Source organism: Lates calcarifer, unplaced genomic scaffold (assembly GCF_001640805.2).
Source record: "Lates calcarifer isolate ASB-BC8 unplaced genomic scaffold, TLL_Latcal_v3 _unitig_149_quiver_2519, whole genome shotgun sequence".
In the NCBI taxonomy this organism is placed as follows: Eukaryota; Metazoa; Chordata; class Actinopteri; family Centropomidae; genus Lates; species Lates calcarifer.
Window position 1 is genome coordinate 15,577 of NW_026115563.1, and position 16,707 is coordinate 32,283.

Consider the following 16,707-nt stretch of genomic DNA (forward strand, 5'->3'; position numbering starts at 1 on the left):
CCCCCTCACCTGCCCCTCTCTACCACCTGTGACTGTGACACCTGTATGCTCTATTTTTTAGTTTAAAATAGTGTTTATTGTGTTTTATAAATATTGAGTGTGACTGTGTCTACAACCCACAGATGCTTAGCAAATACCAAACGACGAGCCCCAGTGTCTTTGTGCCTGTTCGGTCCTACTCTGAGGTGTGCAGCAAACCTGTTGACTTTCAGGAACTGTCCTGTTTGTTGCAGTGACAGCGGCTGTTTGTAACTGCCTCCATCCTCCACGAGGATGATATGAAGCCTGTATCGATATCCATGTGAGATTTGCATTGACTATTTATGGTAAGTTAGGGGAGTGTTGGCAGGATATGAACCTTACCGAAGTACACACATTTCCAAGTTGACTGTGATTTATGAGGAGAAATATGTATGGAGACACGTGTGCACACACTTATATATTCTACAATGCGGATCATCTTTGGTGGACCTTTTTCTGTCTTGTGTTCTTTGATGTCTTTTGGTAAGGATTCTAGCGTGTGTAAATGAGGTCCCTGCGTCCATGACGTGGGAAGCCACACCTGTACAGTCATTCCTGAGCTCAGCGCTCAGTGAGCCCGCTGGATGTGGAAAGGTATGTTCACAAGGAGTATTCGTGGGAAAAAGTGTTGGTAAGTTTGGTAAATGTCAAATATACACTGTACGGCGATAGGGTGGTGGTGATGAAATATGAATGCTTTCTGACACGATTATATGTTTACGTATATTTTACCAGAGATGTCCGATGTGTCGTCAGGGTTCCGGTCAACAGTTCTACGAAGAGCCCGTATAATGCTATAAAGTTCTGTCTGCATTATTCTAGTAGGAATAAACTAACTCTTTGAGAGTAACATAGGCTTTGTATTTGTCATTGTCAGGATGTAGAGCGTCAACTTTCCGATACCATGTTTTCATAATAAAAGCCCAAGAGCGCAATCAAATTACAATTAAATTACAATTACAACTACACAATTGTATGTTCCAATTTTATTAATACGCAAGGCGTTTATTTATTAGAATGTGTTGATAAATATGGTTACTAGGATCAAATTTAATAGCTGTATTATTAATATGATTACCGATGACAAATAACATGTTATCAAATATGTCCATATGTAAGAGTGACTCTTAAACGAAAACAGAGTTTGACGTACGTCGATACAGTTTAGAAATTCTTAATTCTTAGTAATTCTGAACTTGAAAGACCTGCGGACGTCTTATTTTGAAGTTTTTCTTGACAGCAGCTGAGTGCTTCTCATTCCCCACAGGAGACGCCATGTTACAGACGGATATATGATTAGATCCTCCAGCAGAGGGCGTCATATTTTAGTAAAGTTTACTCCAGCCTTCACCGATGCTGCTTGCTAGTCGGAAGTACAGCTTATTTTCATCGTCCCCGTATGGCTTCGGACATACATGGATAAACGTGTGTAATACAATGGGTAAGACTGAGTTCTATTTTAATTCGCAAGACAGGATAGGGTCTTTCTTGTCTGAGCCACCAGGGCGAACCTGTTGGTGATTTTACAGCGGCTCTATCCACGGGGACACAGAAACAGAGAGGAGACGTAGCCGGCTAATAAAGAGAGTGTCGTCTTAAAATGTTCAGGTTTGTTCTGAATTTTAGAGGAGAGCTGATTCAACTCCGTGGTAACTGATGAGACCATGGTTTGTTGAGAGATATTTACAATATTTTGTTACCTATATACAGTATGTGACGTTAATTGACCAAGATAATGTGCAGACCAGCATTACCACACCGTTCCACAAACAGCGGTGTCAGAATCGCCACTTCAATGAAAGGTCTCAATAGTTACTTTTAAAAAAGAATTAAGATAACTATTATTTTGTACAGAGGGCGCATATATTGTAGTCATTATTGTTACATTGCAGTCCACTGATGATGGGCTTTCTGTGACCTTGATGAACTTAATTTTAAGTTGGATATTCGACAGACATTCTCTTCAAATACAGCGCGGTCTTCTTATCAAGTTACACTTTGTGTTTGCAGTAGCAGGACAGTTAGCTCACCTGCCAGTCTCACCAGACCAGTGCTTAGCTGCTGTGGGTGACTTCAGGGACTAATACACCCCTCTACGTTGCGCAATACGTTGTGCAACATTGGCTGTGTCCTCTTCGTGGCCACACATTTTAGGATAGATTGTGAACCCGTGGGTTGCATGCCATATAATCTCAATTGCTATGAAAAATATTCTTAATAGTCAAAATACTGTTACAGAATAATAAATTATGTGCCCTCTTTTTCATCAACTTCCACATCATGTGACCCAGTAGACCCACAGTCTCTTATACAATGTGTGGCTAAATGCCCCAAAGAGGGCACAGCCTTTAATACTGTATATTAGCCCTTTGTATTGTACAATAGTATAATAGAGTAGTAAATTGTAAAGGGCTGTATTAGTCCCGCATCACAGCCTTACATTAAACATCAGCTCTCCTCTGAATCACAGGTCCTAATTATTGGGGTATTATTAATAATTTGTTAATTAATAATGCATCAATAATGAATTATTAATAAGATGCCAAGTGGTTGCTTAATTTTTCAAATTGTATGTTTTCCTTATGTGGTTGCTGAGGTGTTGCTTGGTGGATGGATTTACACCTTACATTAAATTGAACAGAAAATGTACTTTGATACTTTGGTGCCAAGATGTCATTGTTATCCAAAACCTCTGCTTCTCCTCATTCACTCTAAAACACAAGAGTGGCATTTTTAGATCCGGCCACCTGGGTTAAGAGGAGAAGCCGACATAGTGTGGATGTACTTCAAGAGGTTGCAAGGATGTTACTATTTGGTTTCTAGGTGAGGTGGCTGTGGCTCAGGAGGTAGAGTGAAATGCCCACTAATCAGATTGTCAGTGGTTTGATCCCCAGCTCTGCCAGTCCACGTGCCGAAGTATCTTTGGGCAAGATACTGAACCCCAAATCGTCCCAAGTGGCTTGCCATCAGTGTGTGAATGTGTGTGTGAATGTGACCTGTAGTGTTAAGCACTTTGTGTGGTTGACATGACTAGAAAACTATATAACTGTAAAATATAAACTATATAAGTGCAGTTACATTTAGCATTCCATTTAGGTGGTTACGTTATTCATCCATGAGTGATAACAACCTGAACCAAGTGCCTGCATGCTCAGTCTGGTGCTCAGGTTCTCTGAAGGACCTACCTGTGTGGCCTCTGTCAATCAAATTTTACTTCTGTCAACATTATCTCTTCTGTGAGAAGTGATGTCAAAAGTCTGCTTGTGTGCTACGTTCATGTGCAGTTTGGAAACACATTCAAGACTTGAGAGTCAGATGCTTTTTTCCATTGGCTTTTGAAGCAAGGTTGATTTAAAAGAAAAAAACAGTACTGACTAGCTCCTGGTAAATGCACTACATTTTCATAGTGCTTGTATCCAAAACACTTCCTTTCATTTGCCCATTCACACAAACACTTGATGTTAGCAGTAATCTGGGATTGAATCACTTATTAATTTATTGATCAATGGACAACCTACTCCACCTGCTGAGCCATAGCTGCTCTTATGATGGGTGTTGATCTGTCTTCTATGTGTCCACAGAGACTAGCAATTATGCCACAGCCCAGAATGATGCTGGTGGTGACAGGAGATGATTTCGGCTACTGTCCAAGGAGGAACCAAGGAATTGTGGACTGCTTCCAGGCTGGAGGAATTTCCAATGTGTCACTGCTGGTTAACGCCTCCTTTGCCAAAGAAGCAGCTGATCTGGCTAAAAGGTGGTGTATTATATTGTATTTGTAAAATTCTAACAAATTTAAAATCTGCTTAGAAACATCAAGTGCTAATGGAGTAAAAGGTGGGACTCATTTTTGATGTCTGCTGCAAAATATGTAATTTGCACAGGGGTGACCAAACTTTTGTTAAACCAGTTTAGTGCAGTTCCTTTAATGCCAATAAAGTGCTCCAGTCTCTGTAAAAGGATGTGATGGTCAACTGTATCAAAAGCAGCACTGAGATCTAACAAGACAAGTACAGAAACAAGTCTGTTGTCTGATGTGATCAGGAGGTTGTTCGTAACTTTTACAAGTGCTGTCTCTGTGCTGTGATACAGCCTAAATCCTGACTGATAAACCTCAAATAAACTATTATCCTGTAGAAAGTCGCACAGCTGTTTTCTCCAGGATCTTAGAAAGAAAGAGGAGGTTAGATATTGGTCTGTAGTTGGCTAATATGTCTTGATCTAGAGTGGGCTTTTTTAGAAGAGGTTTTTATTACAGCTACTTTATATGACTGCGGCACATAACCTGTTACCAAGGACAGATTTAACATATCTAATACAGGACTGCAAATTAAGGGCAGAGCTTCCTTCAGCAGCCTAGTTGGGATGGGGTCTAAGAGACAGGTTGAAGGTTTAGATGCTGAAATAATTGATGTGAGCTGGGGGAGGTTGATGGGAGAAAAGGAGTCAAGGTTAGGTTTTGCAGTTATAGAGCTGTGACTCTCTGTCAGCCTGGCTACAGTGCTGAAAAGAAACCTGGGGTTGTTCTTATTATCCTCTATTAATGACTAGCAATAAGTGCCTCTTGCATTACAAAGGGCCCTTTTATATTATTATTATTATTATCATTATTATTATTATTATATTATAGCAGGATTTTTCCAGTTTGGTGGAACGCCACATTCTTTCGAGCCTACGTGCTGTTTGTTTCAGTGTACAGGTTTGAGAACCATGGAACTGACCACTGAACCATGGAGCTTGCCTCTTTTGCTTTATTGTTTTCATTTTTAGGGGGGCGATGGAGTCTAAAGTTGTACGTAGTGAGTCTGCAACACTGTCTACAAGATGATCAAGCTGGGAGGGAGTAGCTTCTGCTAAATTAAGATGAGGCACTGGACCTAAGTTAGTGGGAATAATTTCCTTTATGATGGAATTTTGCATCTTATACTTGATGTAATTAGTCTGTAGCTTTAGTTGTACTGTTTTACTCATCAAGGATGACCTGATGAACTTACTGTTATATTCCCACTGTAAATACCTTCCTGAAAAGAAGATGGCAAATGGCATCTTCATCAGCACACGAGATTACACCTAGTTATAAATTCCTGAGAGGGGTCACTGCCTTTTATTGTACCCCAAGTGTTTACTCAGTTGTATAGTAATGTTCTCCGGCAGTTCAATCAGAGGGCCAGAGGCATATCACAAAGTATAAAAAGAAGGGTGAAACGTCTGGTCATGGGGCACACCTCTGAACTGCTTAATGCCGTGTGGTTCTGTGTGTTGTTTCCTCTCTAGAGATTAAACATTTTGGTGCATGCTACCTTGCCAGTCTTGTTCTTTGACTTTTTGACTTGACTTTTTTCAGACACAACATCCCCATTGGCCTCCATGCCAACCTGTCAGAGGGCATCCCAGTGTGTCAGAGCCTCCAGCAGGCCTCCACACTGACAAACCACTGTGGCTTCTTCCATGGGAAGATGGGCTTCCGTCAGGCCCTGGAGAGAGGTCAGGTCAGCATGAAACAGGTACAAAGTCATCTAGTCATGTCATTGGCACACATTTATTTAGTTCATTTCTTATTTGCATAACAGCATAAAACAACAAAGAAAATAAACTAGAAAATGCATTTCCTGTGGAAAATGCATGTGAATGCTGAGTGCTGAATGGATCACTGAAACAATGCTGCAAATGACTGAAATCATTGTTGAAATGAAGAAGAAAAACATTGAAGTTGGAAGTCAGTTGGGAATCAAAAGTAATTTCTGAAGCAGTGATTAAAGTGGTGGAAATTAGCAGAGAGAGAGGGTAGATGCAGAAGCTGAGAGTTAAAACCAACAGCTCAACTATTCAGTTGAATAGTAAAATTGCAATAGCAAAGTTGAACATTTTAAAAAGTGTAAAGAGTTGAAGAAAGTTGAATAAGCACAAATGTAAAAAGGGTAATAGTTTAAGCCTCTTGATAATTGAATGGTTACTATAGCAGAAAGTATGCAGGATGTGTGTGTGCGCGAGTGAGAGAGTAAGAGAGAGAGAGAGATATATATAAACGATGTGTATATAAACAGCACAGAGAGCAGAGGAGGTCTTAATGAGCAAATGTCCATCACCTGTGTACAGTAAGCTGGCCCTCATTCCCAGTCACACAATACTGAGAGGTGGCTCAACCACCTCTGGAATTTGTGTTATTGATTAAAAAACCATAGCTGCTATCAATGAAATGTGGTGACTACCAGCACCAGGAGACTTTACTGAACACAGACATGTGTCATTTGTGTAGATAAAGTGAAAAATGACCACAGGATGGCAGTTTAAAAACTGGCCTGGTTTGGCTGAACAGAGAGAGAGAGCCAGATAATATGGAGATCAATGGAGCAGGTGAGGGCTCCTCTTGGTGATCAGAGGCTGCTACCTCAAAAACCGTGAATCCTATGGCTTAGGGAGTCACACTGTGTGACAGAGCACAAAAATATCTACAATCTGAGGTATAAACTGTGTGTGAGAAGTGATAGGTGTGAGTTGAAGCACAAACATTTCTGAAAAAGGTGAAGGGCTGAATAGAGTGGGTGATGTCAATTGCCAGAAATGAGCGTGAAATATAAACTGCTGTCATTCAAAAACTGTACAAGATATCAACAAGTTGAATGGAAGCTTAAGAGCTGAACTTCTTGAGACCAGTTTAAAGTTTAAATGAAGTTTCTAGGTTAAAGTATGCTGAAGGTTTAAAGAGGCTGAAGTTTTGGAGAATTTGAACATTCCGTCCATTCATTTGAATGAAAAGAATTTTGCAGAAAAAGCTAAATATTACAAAAATTATAAATAGTACAAAAAAGTTGTATACAAGCAGGAATGTCCTGAATGAGCTGAACATTTTGATACCTAAATGGTCTTAATAGCACAAAGTATGTGGCACTATGTGCTGAGAGCATTCACACTATTGTGTAGTAAAATAGCAAAATTGCTTAAAGCACAATATATTCATAACAATATCTATTATTATTACCATAACTGTTATCATTGCTTTTCTCAGGAGGGGTTTTTGATATTTGTCTGGGTCAGGGCTTGAACACCAGACCTTGGGTTGGTAGGCATCCGAGTTACCGATCTCGCCACTGAAGTCCACAGTGCAAAGCCTGGCAGTAAAAGCAATTGTAGTGATAGTACAATTGCAAAATTGTTGTAAATAGCAAAATAACATAAAAGCATAAACAGTTGAAATTATTATTAGTCTGAATGCTTCAAGCATTCAGACTAATAAAGATTTGAAGAGCAATAGTGCGACCGTAGGATTCATGTTTGTTTGCCGTAGCAGCCTCTGATCATCAAGAGGAGCCCTCACCTGCTCTATTCATCTCCATATTATCTGGCTCTCTCTGTTCATAAAACACCCAAACCAGGCCAGTTTTTAAACTGCCATACTGTGGTCGGTATTCACTTTATCTACACAATAATAATAATAGAGATCATTATGAATATTTTACACTTTTTGCAATTTTGCTATTTATGCAAGTTTGCAATTTTACTACCACTACAATCAATTTTACCACCACGCAGTATCCTGTGGTCTAAAGTGATTTTTTAAAAATTATTTTTCACAGTGCAGTCATTCACAAAAATGTGTAAGAAATGTGTAAAAATGTGTTTTCTTAACTGATGGAATTGTTATAATTGTTTTAATCATAGTGTTCTATATTTATGTTTTGGATTTTATTACTTTCATTACTTAATTATATATATTATAAATAAAGTTACCATTAGTTGAACTGTTGTAAACCCACATATCTGATAAATATTCATAAAATATACTGAAAGAATATTATAGTTAGCTTTTTGGCCCCATGGCAGAGAGAACTAATTATCAGAAAACTACAGTATGGAGGAGGAAAGCCTCCAAGAATGAATGCTATCTGTATGCCAGCGTGATAGTGAACCTGATCAGCTGATCAGTTCGTTAAATCTGTGTTAAGATGTGTGAGTTTGCAGAATGTCTAACACATATTTGTCTTAACTCTGGATGCTTGCTGAAGCACAGATGGCAGCCACTGACTGTAAGAGTGAAAACCAAGCACAGTCCAAAAGTCATTTATACTGTAGAGGTATAACTGCAAACGAGCCCATTTGTCAAGCTTTATTTGCCTGGTTCACAATAGATCATTACAATTACATTACATACAAGTTTGGTTGTAATTATTACGTTACTAAATTCACATGAAAAAGATGAAATTGTACACAGAGATCAAACCAATTGAGTGTACTAATGGACTTTTTATAATATTACAGTGCTGTAAATAATAATGAAATAATGATGTAAAATGCAGTCAAGTTCAAGTGTGTGTGTGTGTGTGTGTGTGTGTGTGTGTGTGTGTGTGTGCGCGCATGCGCTTTTATGAGGGTAGGCTAAATAACAAAAACACCTCTTAGACTGCATTAGTATTCTAATGCAGAAAAAAACAAGCTACCATCCCTCTACACACACGTTTTTTATTTAGCCACAGAAAGATCAGGTTATCAGTCCATTAATAGGTGGACAAACTGCCTAGAGTCTGATAAGTTGCCTTTATGCATCTCATGTCAGCCCTATGTACTTCATAGTATTTTGATCTATAACTACATTAGAGCCACTAATAGTGCAGTCTTGTTTATGTTACAAAAATTTGCATGACACCAGAATTGCCAAGATTACTGGTGCGTTGCATGTTTTACTGAAGTTATAGCCATGGACAGTGTTTTGGTGACACACTGTTAGCTAACAGACCACAAGCTCATTTTGCAAAGTAGATTAATATGCACCTACCGAGGGAAGAAGAGAAGTCATATCTCCATTACGGTTATTTACAGGTGTATTTTTTTCCTTCGTAGGTGGATCTGGAGTTGAGGGCCCAGGTCAGGCATTTCAGGGAACTGACAGGTCATCTGCCCTACCACATGGATGGACATCAGCATGTCCATGTACTGCCAGGTAATGAAAAGTATCTTAGGAATCAAGCTGTAATTTTTAGTGTGCACTGATACCCACACATCTCTCTACACTACACATCTGCACATCTCTGGTTTGAGGATTCCTGAAACTGCTACTGGGATTTTCACACGCAACAGTCTCTAGAGCAGGGGTGGGCAAACTACGGCCCGCCGACCACATCTGGCCCATTAGTCTTTTAAATCCAGCCCGCCGAAGATTGGTACAGAATTGCCCAAATCAAATCATATCATAATTATGACTGCATTCATTTGACCTTGTCCTGTAATGCCTGGCATTCCACCAGGTGGCGCATTAGGCGCAGTGATACATTGACTTGATTTTGCGAAGCCCGGGATACTCTGTTATTACTCTGCTACTGCTCTGAACCCATCTGCAACAATGAGTGGCCAGAGAAAAGAAAAGTCGACAGTGAGTGCCGAGCGTTTAATAAGGAATGGACAACTAAATACTTTTTCACTGAAGTCCGGTCAAAGGCTGTATGTCTTATTTGCCAAGAACCCGTTGCGGTTTTAAAGGAATACAACATCAGCCGTCAATTTTCCACCACGGCTACCACTCAGAGGTTGGCAGCTAGTTTGCAGGCTCACAGCTTGACCACGTCGTGGAGGCCAGTTGTAAAACTCGTTAACTTTATTCGAGCGAGGGGTCTTCAGCTTCGTCAGTTTATTAAGTTTCTTGAAGAAAATGATGCTGATCTCCAGGACTTGCTTTACCACTCCAATGTCCGCTGGTTAGGTTCGGGGAAAGTATGTCAACAAGTGTGGGAGCTCAAACAGGAGATTACCTCATTTTTGGAACTACTTGAGAAAGCTGATGATTTTCCTGAGCTGAGTGACACAGATTGGCTTTGTGATTTAGCTTTTGCTGTAGACATACTGACACACATGAATGAGCTGCACGTGAAGCTACATGGGAAAGACCAGTTTGTGCATGAAATGTACACAAACATCAGAGCCTTCAAAACCAAGCTACCTTTATTTTCAAAGCAACTGTCAAACAAGTCATTCGCTCATTTCCCCACACTGGCTATGCTGAAAGGGGCCCCTTGATATGTGAAAAAATACAGGAAATCACTGGCAAAAAAGGGTAATCAACAACACTGTTTCCACTAAAAGTGAATATAAGTATTAACACTGTAATGCCTTTTTTATGTTTATGTTTGATATGTATGCATCTGAGCCTGACCCTGAGCCAAAAAGTTTGCCCACCCCTGATCTAGAGTGTTCTCTAACTCATTCATTCACTGATGCACACACATCAGGGGCGATTTGGGTTTGGATACTTGGGCAACTTTGCAGACTGGAGGAGCCGGGGATCGAACCACCAACTTTTCTGGTTGGTGGGCAACTGCTCTACCTCCTGAGCCACAGCCTCCCCCTTGAAAGACTCCAGTACCTCAGATAACCACTCTTTACAACTGAGCAGAGCAGAAAAGCATCTCAGAATGAATAGCACATCTAACCTTGAGGTGGACGGGCTAGAACAGCACAAGACCGTGTCAGCTTCCACTCCTGACACAACTACTTTTTTTAATCATTATGTTATATGCATTACTACAAAACTCCCAAAAAGCCCATGAAATTAGAAATAGCAGTCCAACATTATTCATCATGCATCAACATGAATTGTGATTGTTTATTCCAGATGAGGATGAGCACACAACAGTCATTATGATTAAACGTCCTTGACTATATATATAACCTTCATGAAGGAGGATGTGTTGCAGAACTTTTGTATTAAGCTGCTTAGTTCTAGCTAGGACCGCCTAATAAACAAACTGCTGAGTATATATAGTATATATTGTCTTGTCCTTTTTATTATTATTATGTTGTGTGGAGTCCAGACAGCTCCTAGTGGAGTAGGTTGGGTTACTCTGTGACATCAGTGATGGTGTCAACATGGCAAAGGAGCGCAAAAAAGGCTGCTATTTACATACATCTGTTTCCTGTTACAGTTCACAGCAAGCTACTGTTCTGTCTATATGACTAAAAACTATTAGTTGATCATCAAAATGGTTAATTTTATTCTTCATTGATTGACAAATTGTTTCACCTGTATGAAATGCATCATCTACAGTCTCTTTTGTCTTGAATATGTAAAATGCTGGATGATTTTCTTGAGCTAAATGTGAGTAAGATAGAGGTCCTTATTGTGCATCTGAGTGGTCCCCCAATAGTTTAGCCAGTGCTCATGGCCCACTGTCTTCAAATGTCTGTACACATGCCAGGAATCTAGGAATCATTTTTGACTGTGACAAATAACAACAAATACATTCTGTCAGCAGTAGCTCCTTCCACATTGCCACTACTATCTTTTGGAGATTTGGAGAGGTCTTGCACACTTTCATTACTTCATATCTTGATTATTCCAACTCTCTATATGTGGGAGTCTATCATTCCTTAGTTGTTTTGCTGTGTATTGCAGAGGTGCGTGAGGTGTTTGCACAGGTCCTGTCAGATCTCAGGATTCCATACACTCGTGTTCCAGTAGAGCCAGGTTTACACAGCTGCCCGTGGCTGCCAGCACACCTCCAAAGATTCTACACACAGGTGGAGAGGACGCACTGGACTCCATCCCTGTGTTCACACGCTATGGAATCAGGTCTGTTTGGGTGTCTATGTAGACTGAAAAAAAAAAAAGTAAAAACACTGATTGATACTGTTATTCTATTCCTGGGTCCAGCCACAACAGTAAAACCACCTGCCTAATATTGTATAGGTCCCTCTTTGTACCATCAGTATAGCTCAGACCCGTCAGGCCATGGACATGGGATCTCGGGGGGTGTCGGGGGGTGTCCTATGGTGTCTGACACTGGCAGCAGATCCTTTGAGTCCTGTGGGGTGTGGGGAGGGGCCTCTGTAGATCTGGCTTGTTCTGGTGACAGTTTAGAGGCCAAGTCAACACCTTAGACCCTTTGCTGTGCCGTTTTTGACAGTTTGTGACACTTAGCTGGGGTGATATGTGTCAAATGCCACTTTTTAGCACTACTCACCTCTACTAGACTCTACTCAGTTTCATTTTCCATTACAATTGAGTACCACCTCAAGGTGGGTGGGGTTGTCATAGCAAGGCAGCCCGAAACTCCCGTGACGTCATTTGTATGGGCTGTGGCTGTCACTGTCGCTGTTGCCATGTTTGAAAAATAGCGGGTTTGATTTTTGTGAAGGAGTCGCTCTCATGACTTATCCAGTGACGTCACTCCCTGGCCAATCAGTGGCCTGCAGTCTCTTGATGTCACTCAGCTCGCTTGGGACCCCAGCCAAGTAGATACTAAAAAAGTACCTGGTACCAGGTGCTACCACCTAATGGAAAACCCTAAAAACCAAGTAGAGTCGAGTCAGGTAGAGTCGAGTAGCCGCTAGTGGAAAAGCACCTAAAGTAACATCCAAATGAATACCAAGACCCAAGACTGCTGAGCAGAACATTGCATCACATTGTGCATGTTCAATGTTATTCCCTTCACCTGTCGGTGGTTTTAATTTTGTGGCTGATCAATGTATAGACAATGTATTTGCACAACAAACATGCATATGCAGCTCTCAGCACATAAAGTGGTATTTATGAAAGACAGAAAGCACAGGGAGAATGTGCACACCTGTACAATATGTTTTTTCTAGGGACAGCATGAAGTATGATAAAGCAGACATGAAAAATAGTGTAATCTCATTGCAACAATGTGGCAATTAACACACATTTATTGAAATTGCTTATGTGTGCTTCTAATTTTATCACAGTCTTTATTTACATTATGGACATAATTGGCCATGTTTATGTTCCTTTAATTTGATTATTGTGAAATGCTCACTTACATTACAGTCTATGTCACTATGAGTGTTATCAGCTGAATATTTGATTACCTATTGATTACCAACATTTGTTGATGATGATTTAATGTCTTTGCTGATGGTGATTTACAGCTAGGTCTAATACATTAATTGATAAACCAGGCCCATAAATATCCACACCCACGCCATGTGTAATGGTTGTGTGTAAGCACAGCTGCTCTGGCCTTGTTAGATGACTTCACTGATACAACATAGACAGCTTGTGAAATTGTGCCTCTGCTTTGCTGGGTTTTTTCTTTATTTGTTTGTATATAGACTGGTGGAACAGGCAGGAACACATTTGAGTAAAGATTTGTCTTCATCTATTAATGGTTAACTGTGGCAGTGAAAATGAGGCTGCCACACTTTGACAAAGACTGTGATTTCTTCACACATCTTTAATATTGAGACGAAAATAATGGGTATGCATAGTTGTGCTGCTTTGTACACACAGTGGTGAATCTACATAGAGTGTTATACATCTACAAGTGTAAATGTGAAAAGATTCAGCAATTCAGTAATTCTGAAATTGTGTTTAAAAATCCACTGCACTTGTAAATTGCATTGTGGGATTAAAGTGTCCGTCAGTATCACTCAAAAATCCAACAAATTTGATGTGCATACTTTATACAGTTTTCTGATATGAACACACTGCATGGCATCAAAATCTGCTTAAAATTGCAGCATATAGTGTGGCTTTGAGACAGAGCCACAGACACTGCAGTCTCGTGAACATACGTGGCACAGTGCAAAGACATAAATATCTACATCTAATTAGATTAGATCAGATGAAGTCACTTTATTAATCCCAGAGGAGAAACAGGTTTGGTCACCCTGCACAGAGGATACAAAAGATGTATGTCACTTACAAGTTTCCTAGCTGAAGGCACGAAGTGTGGAGCACCCGTGCATGTTTACCTATTACTAAACACACACACACAGCAAACAGAGGGTAACCTTCAAGCATTGTCTGAAAGTACTGCTTTTTCCTTTTTTGAGAGGTTAATTGTGATGTGAAAGTTAGGTGAACCGGATCTAAAAATCTTTGTCACATTGGTATGTGTTTTACTAAATGTTCGTCTATGGTAGTGCTTGTGCTGTAGTGAGTGAATGGATTTGTTCCCTTGTGGTCTATGGCTGATAAACATCAATCAGGGTCTAAACCTTCTCCATGTCCACAGGTGGCCAGATGTGTACCTGGGACTGACAACCATGGGCCAGAACATGTCCGGTCCCCAGCCTGCAGAGGGCCCTCAGCCATGCTTTGGCTGCAGGGCCTTCAGGCACTACCTCTAGCAGTGCATCAGGCTCTAATCAACCTGTGGTCACAGCAGAGCTCATGGTCCACCCAGGTTACCCCAGCCACCCCCAGGAAGGAGGCTGTGGAGAGGGTCCTTGATGATTTCTCCCAGTCCTCTGACAGGACAGCATGAGCTGAACGTGCTCAGAGACCCGTCCCTGCTGGCCCTGTACAGCCAGGAGAGAGTGCAGCTCTGTGCCTTCAAAGACCTCTGACTACTCTTTCTGTCCAAAAATGACAAACATGTAAAACTGTAGAGGAGCAAATGTGAAACCCAGTTCCCAGGTTCTTTTCAAGTGGTAAAAAAAAAACATAATTCAAGTCTAATTGGCATTTGTATTAGCACCAGTTTGCTATAAACCTGCCCCTATATTTATGATGAATAGTATGTGATGTAGTGACTCCATGTGTCTAAAAGGTGAATGTTTAGCAACAAAACACTTTAATAATGTTATTCATTCAATCTTTCAGTTCTTAGCAGCCTTCAGTGAACAGCCCAGGGCAGTCAAAGGTAAAGGTCACCTCTCTCTTGAGCCAGACAGGCTGTAATATATACATGTTCAGACAACATGTATCTTGTTTCTTGGAGACAGTTCTTAACATGTAGAAAGATGTTCACTGCCACACTGGTAAAATGTTATGAAAGCTGTTTTTTTGAATGCTTTGAATCATGAAGGATTTAGACCCAGCAACATATTTAACTTCAGAAATGAAGGAACCTTCAGTGAGAGGGTGTACTGAGTTAGACTAGACATGAAGTAGCAGAAGGCCTCTCAGCCTCTTCATATTTACTGACTAAATGTGACTGTGGAGCACAGAAACACTACCAAAAACAAACAAAAAAATAACAACAAATGTTTTCCTTGGTAGTGTGTGGGGAAGTAAAGAGCTGTTTGTTAAAGTTGATGCATTTAAGGCAAAGTGTATTTTTTATGTAAGCCACACTAAGTGCAGTTGTACAGTACTCTGATACAGATCAATGTATTACACCACCCACATGCCCTTCATTGCACATATTTATTACAACCGTAATTTTGTCAATTATCATACACTGTACTAGTAGTGTGTACAAGTTACTAGCTGAGATCTAGAAACACAGTAGCATCACTACAAAGTTATCCAACCAGTCAACAGACATGAGCAGTCATGTGACGGGGCAGGCTGGAAACAAACCAGGAGGTGAAACAAACTTATTTAGCTTATTTAACCTAATCTATCAGTTTCTAAACCCACTCCCTGCTTCAGCTTTCACCTGCTGTACTTACTGTAGTACTGCACATGCTGTTTTCTTGTGCAGCAACTGCTCTTTTTAATAAGTTTGATCTCTGTAGTGATGTTTTTTCCATTTCCAGATCTCAGCTTAAAATTGTTATTATCACTAAAAAATAAACTACAAAAATAAGACACAAATTGTAATAAACCATTCTTTTACCACACAGCAATTTAGAGTCAGGTGTACTAGCACAGCATCATAGAAGAAGTCACTGTATATAGTAACATAGTGGAGGGATGGGGTAATGGGATCCCAGAAGTGTGTGTCTGCCTCAGGGACCTTTACCAGGAAAATCAAGCCATGTAGTCTCTGTGGTTTTAATGTAAGAGGGTGGAGGTTTGATTTCCACTGATCTCAGGTCTGTATAACACATATAGCACTCAACATCTCATCACCTCCCAATGCGTCTGTAAGTGAAAACTATTTTAATATTCACATGAAAATCATCTGTAACAGTACAGTATATTTGTAATATTTGTAACCAGTGTCTAGGTCTTTAAAATTTTATATTTTTGATTAAATTTCTGTTGAAATTTTTTTATTCGCTGCTATATTTGAATTCAAGGTTCAATAACTGAGGAGCTTGCAAATCTGATGGTGTGAGCTAATAATAATGTAAATATAATGTCTGATGTTTCTCTCTCTGTAATCTGAAAGCAGCATTTTATTGAAAATCTACTTTGACAGTATTTCCTAACATTTAAAAGTCCAGTGCAATGCATATCTTCTTTAATGCCCATGAGGGCCTTACTTTGTATTTGAATGTGATTTGTATATGACTCAGAGTGGGAAAACTCTGAAATGCTCGCAAAATGTGTGTGAGCCATACTGTTGTTATGGAATGTATTTGCATTGACCAATCATTTGTGTACCTGCTAAAAGTTTTTTTATCCTCAGAAGGGCAGATTATGACGATCTTTCCTACAACTTGACTGGTTTCTGGAGGCAGTAATTCCAGTTTCTCATGTCGTAGACCATAACTGTCTGCTGGCATCCTGTGTTGCCATCCAAGTTCTGCTCAGGTGTTTGCAATCAGATAAGATGTGTTGCTGTCATTCAACTGTAAAGACATTTGTGTGTTTCACCTCACGTGATAAGGGCTGATAATTGACATTTATTTGAAACACTGTAAGGTTAAAAGTGCAGTCACAGTGCATTCAGAAAGTATTCAGACCACGTTTTTCATATTTTGTTATGTTGCAGCCTTTTACTCACATCATTCAAATTAATTTTTTCTCTCATCAATCTACAATCAATATCCCATAAAGCCAAAAAACAATTTCAGAAACTGTTGCAAATTGCAAAAAAAAGGGAAAACTGAAATGTCACATTG

General features: G+C 40.0%; 1 pseudogene; it reads left to right on the plus strand.

Annotated features, from left to right (window-relative positions):
* The first annotated feature begins 1,289 nt into the window (after positions 1-1,289).
* LOC108889249 (carbohydrate deacetylase-like) lies at positions 1,290-14,352 on the plus strand (annotated as a pseudogene).
* The last annotated feature ends 2,355 nt before the right edge of the window (positions 14,353-16,707 follow it).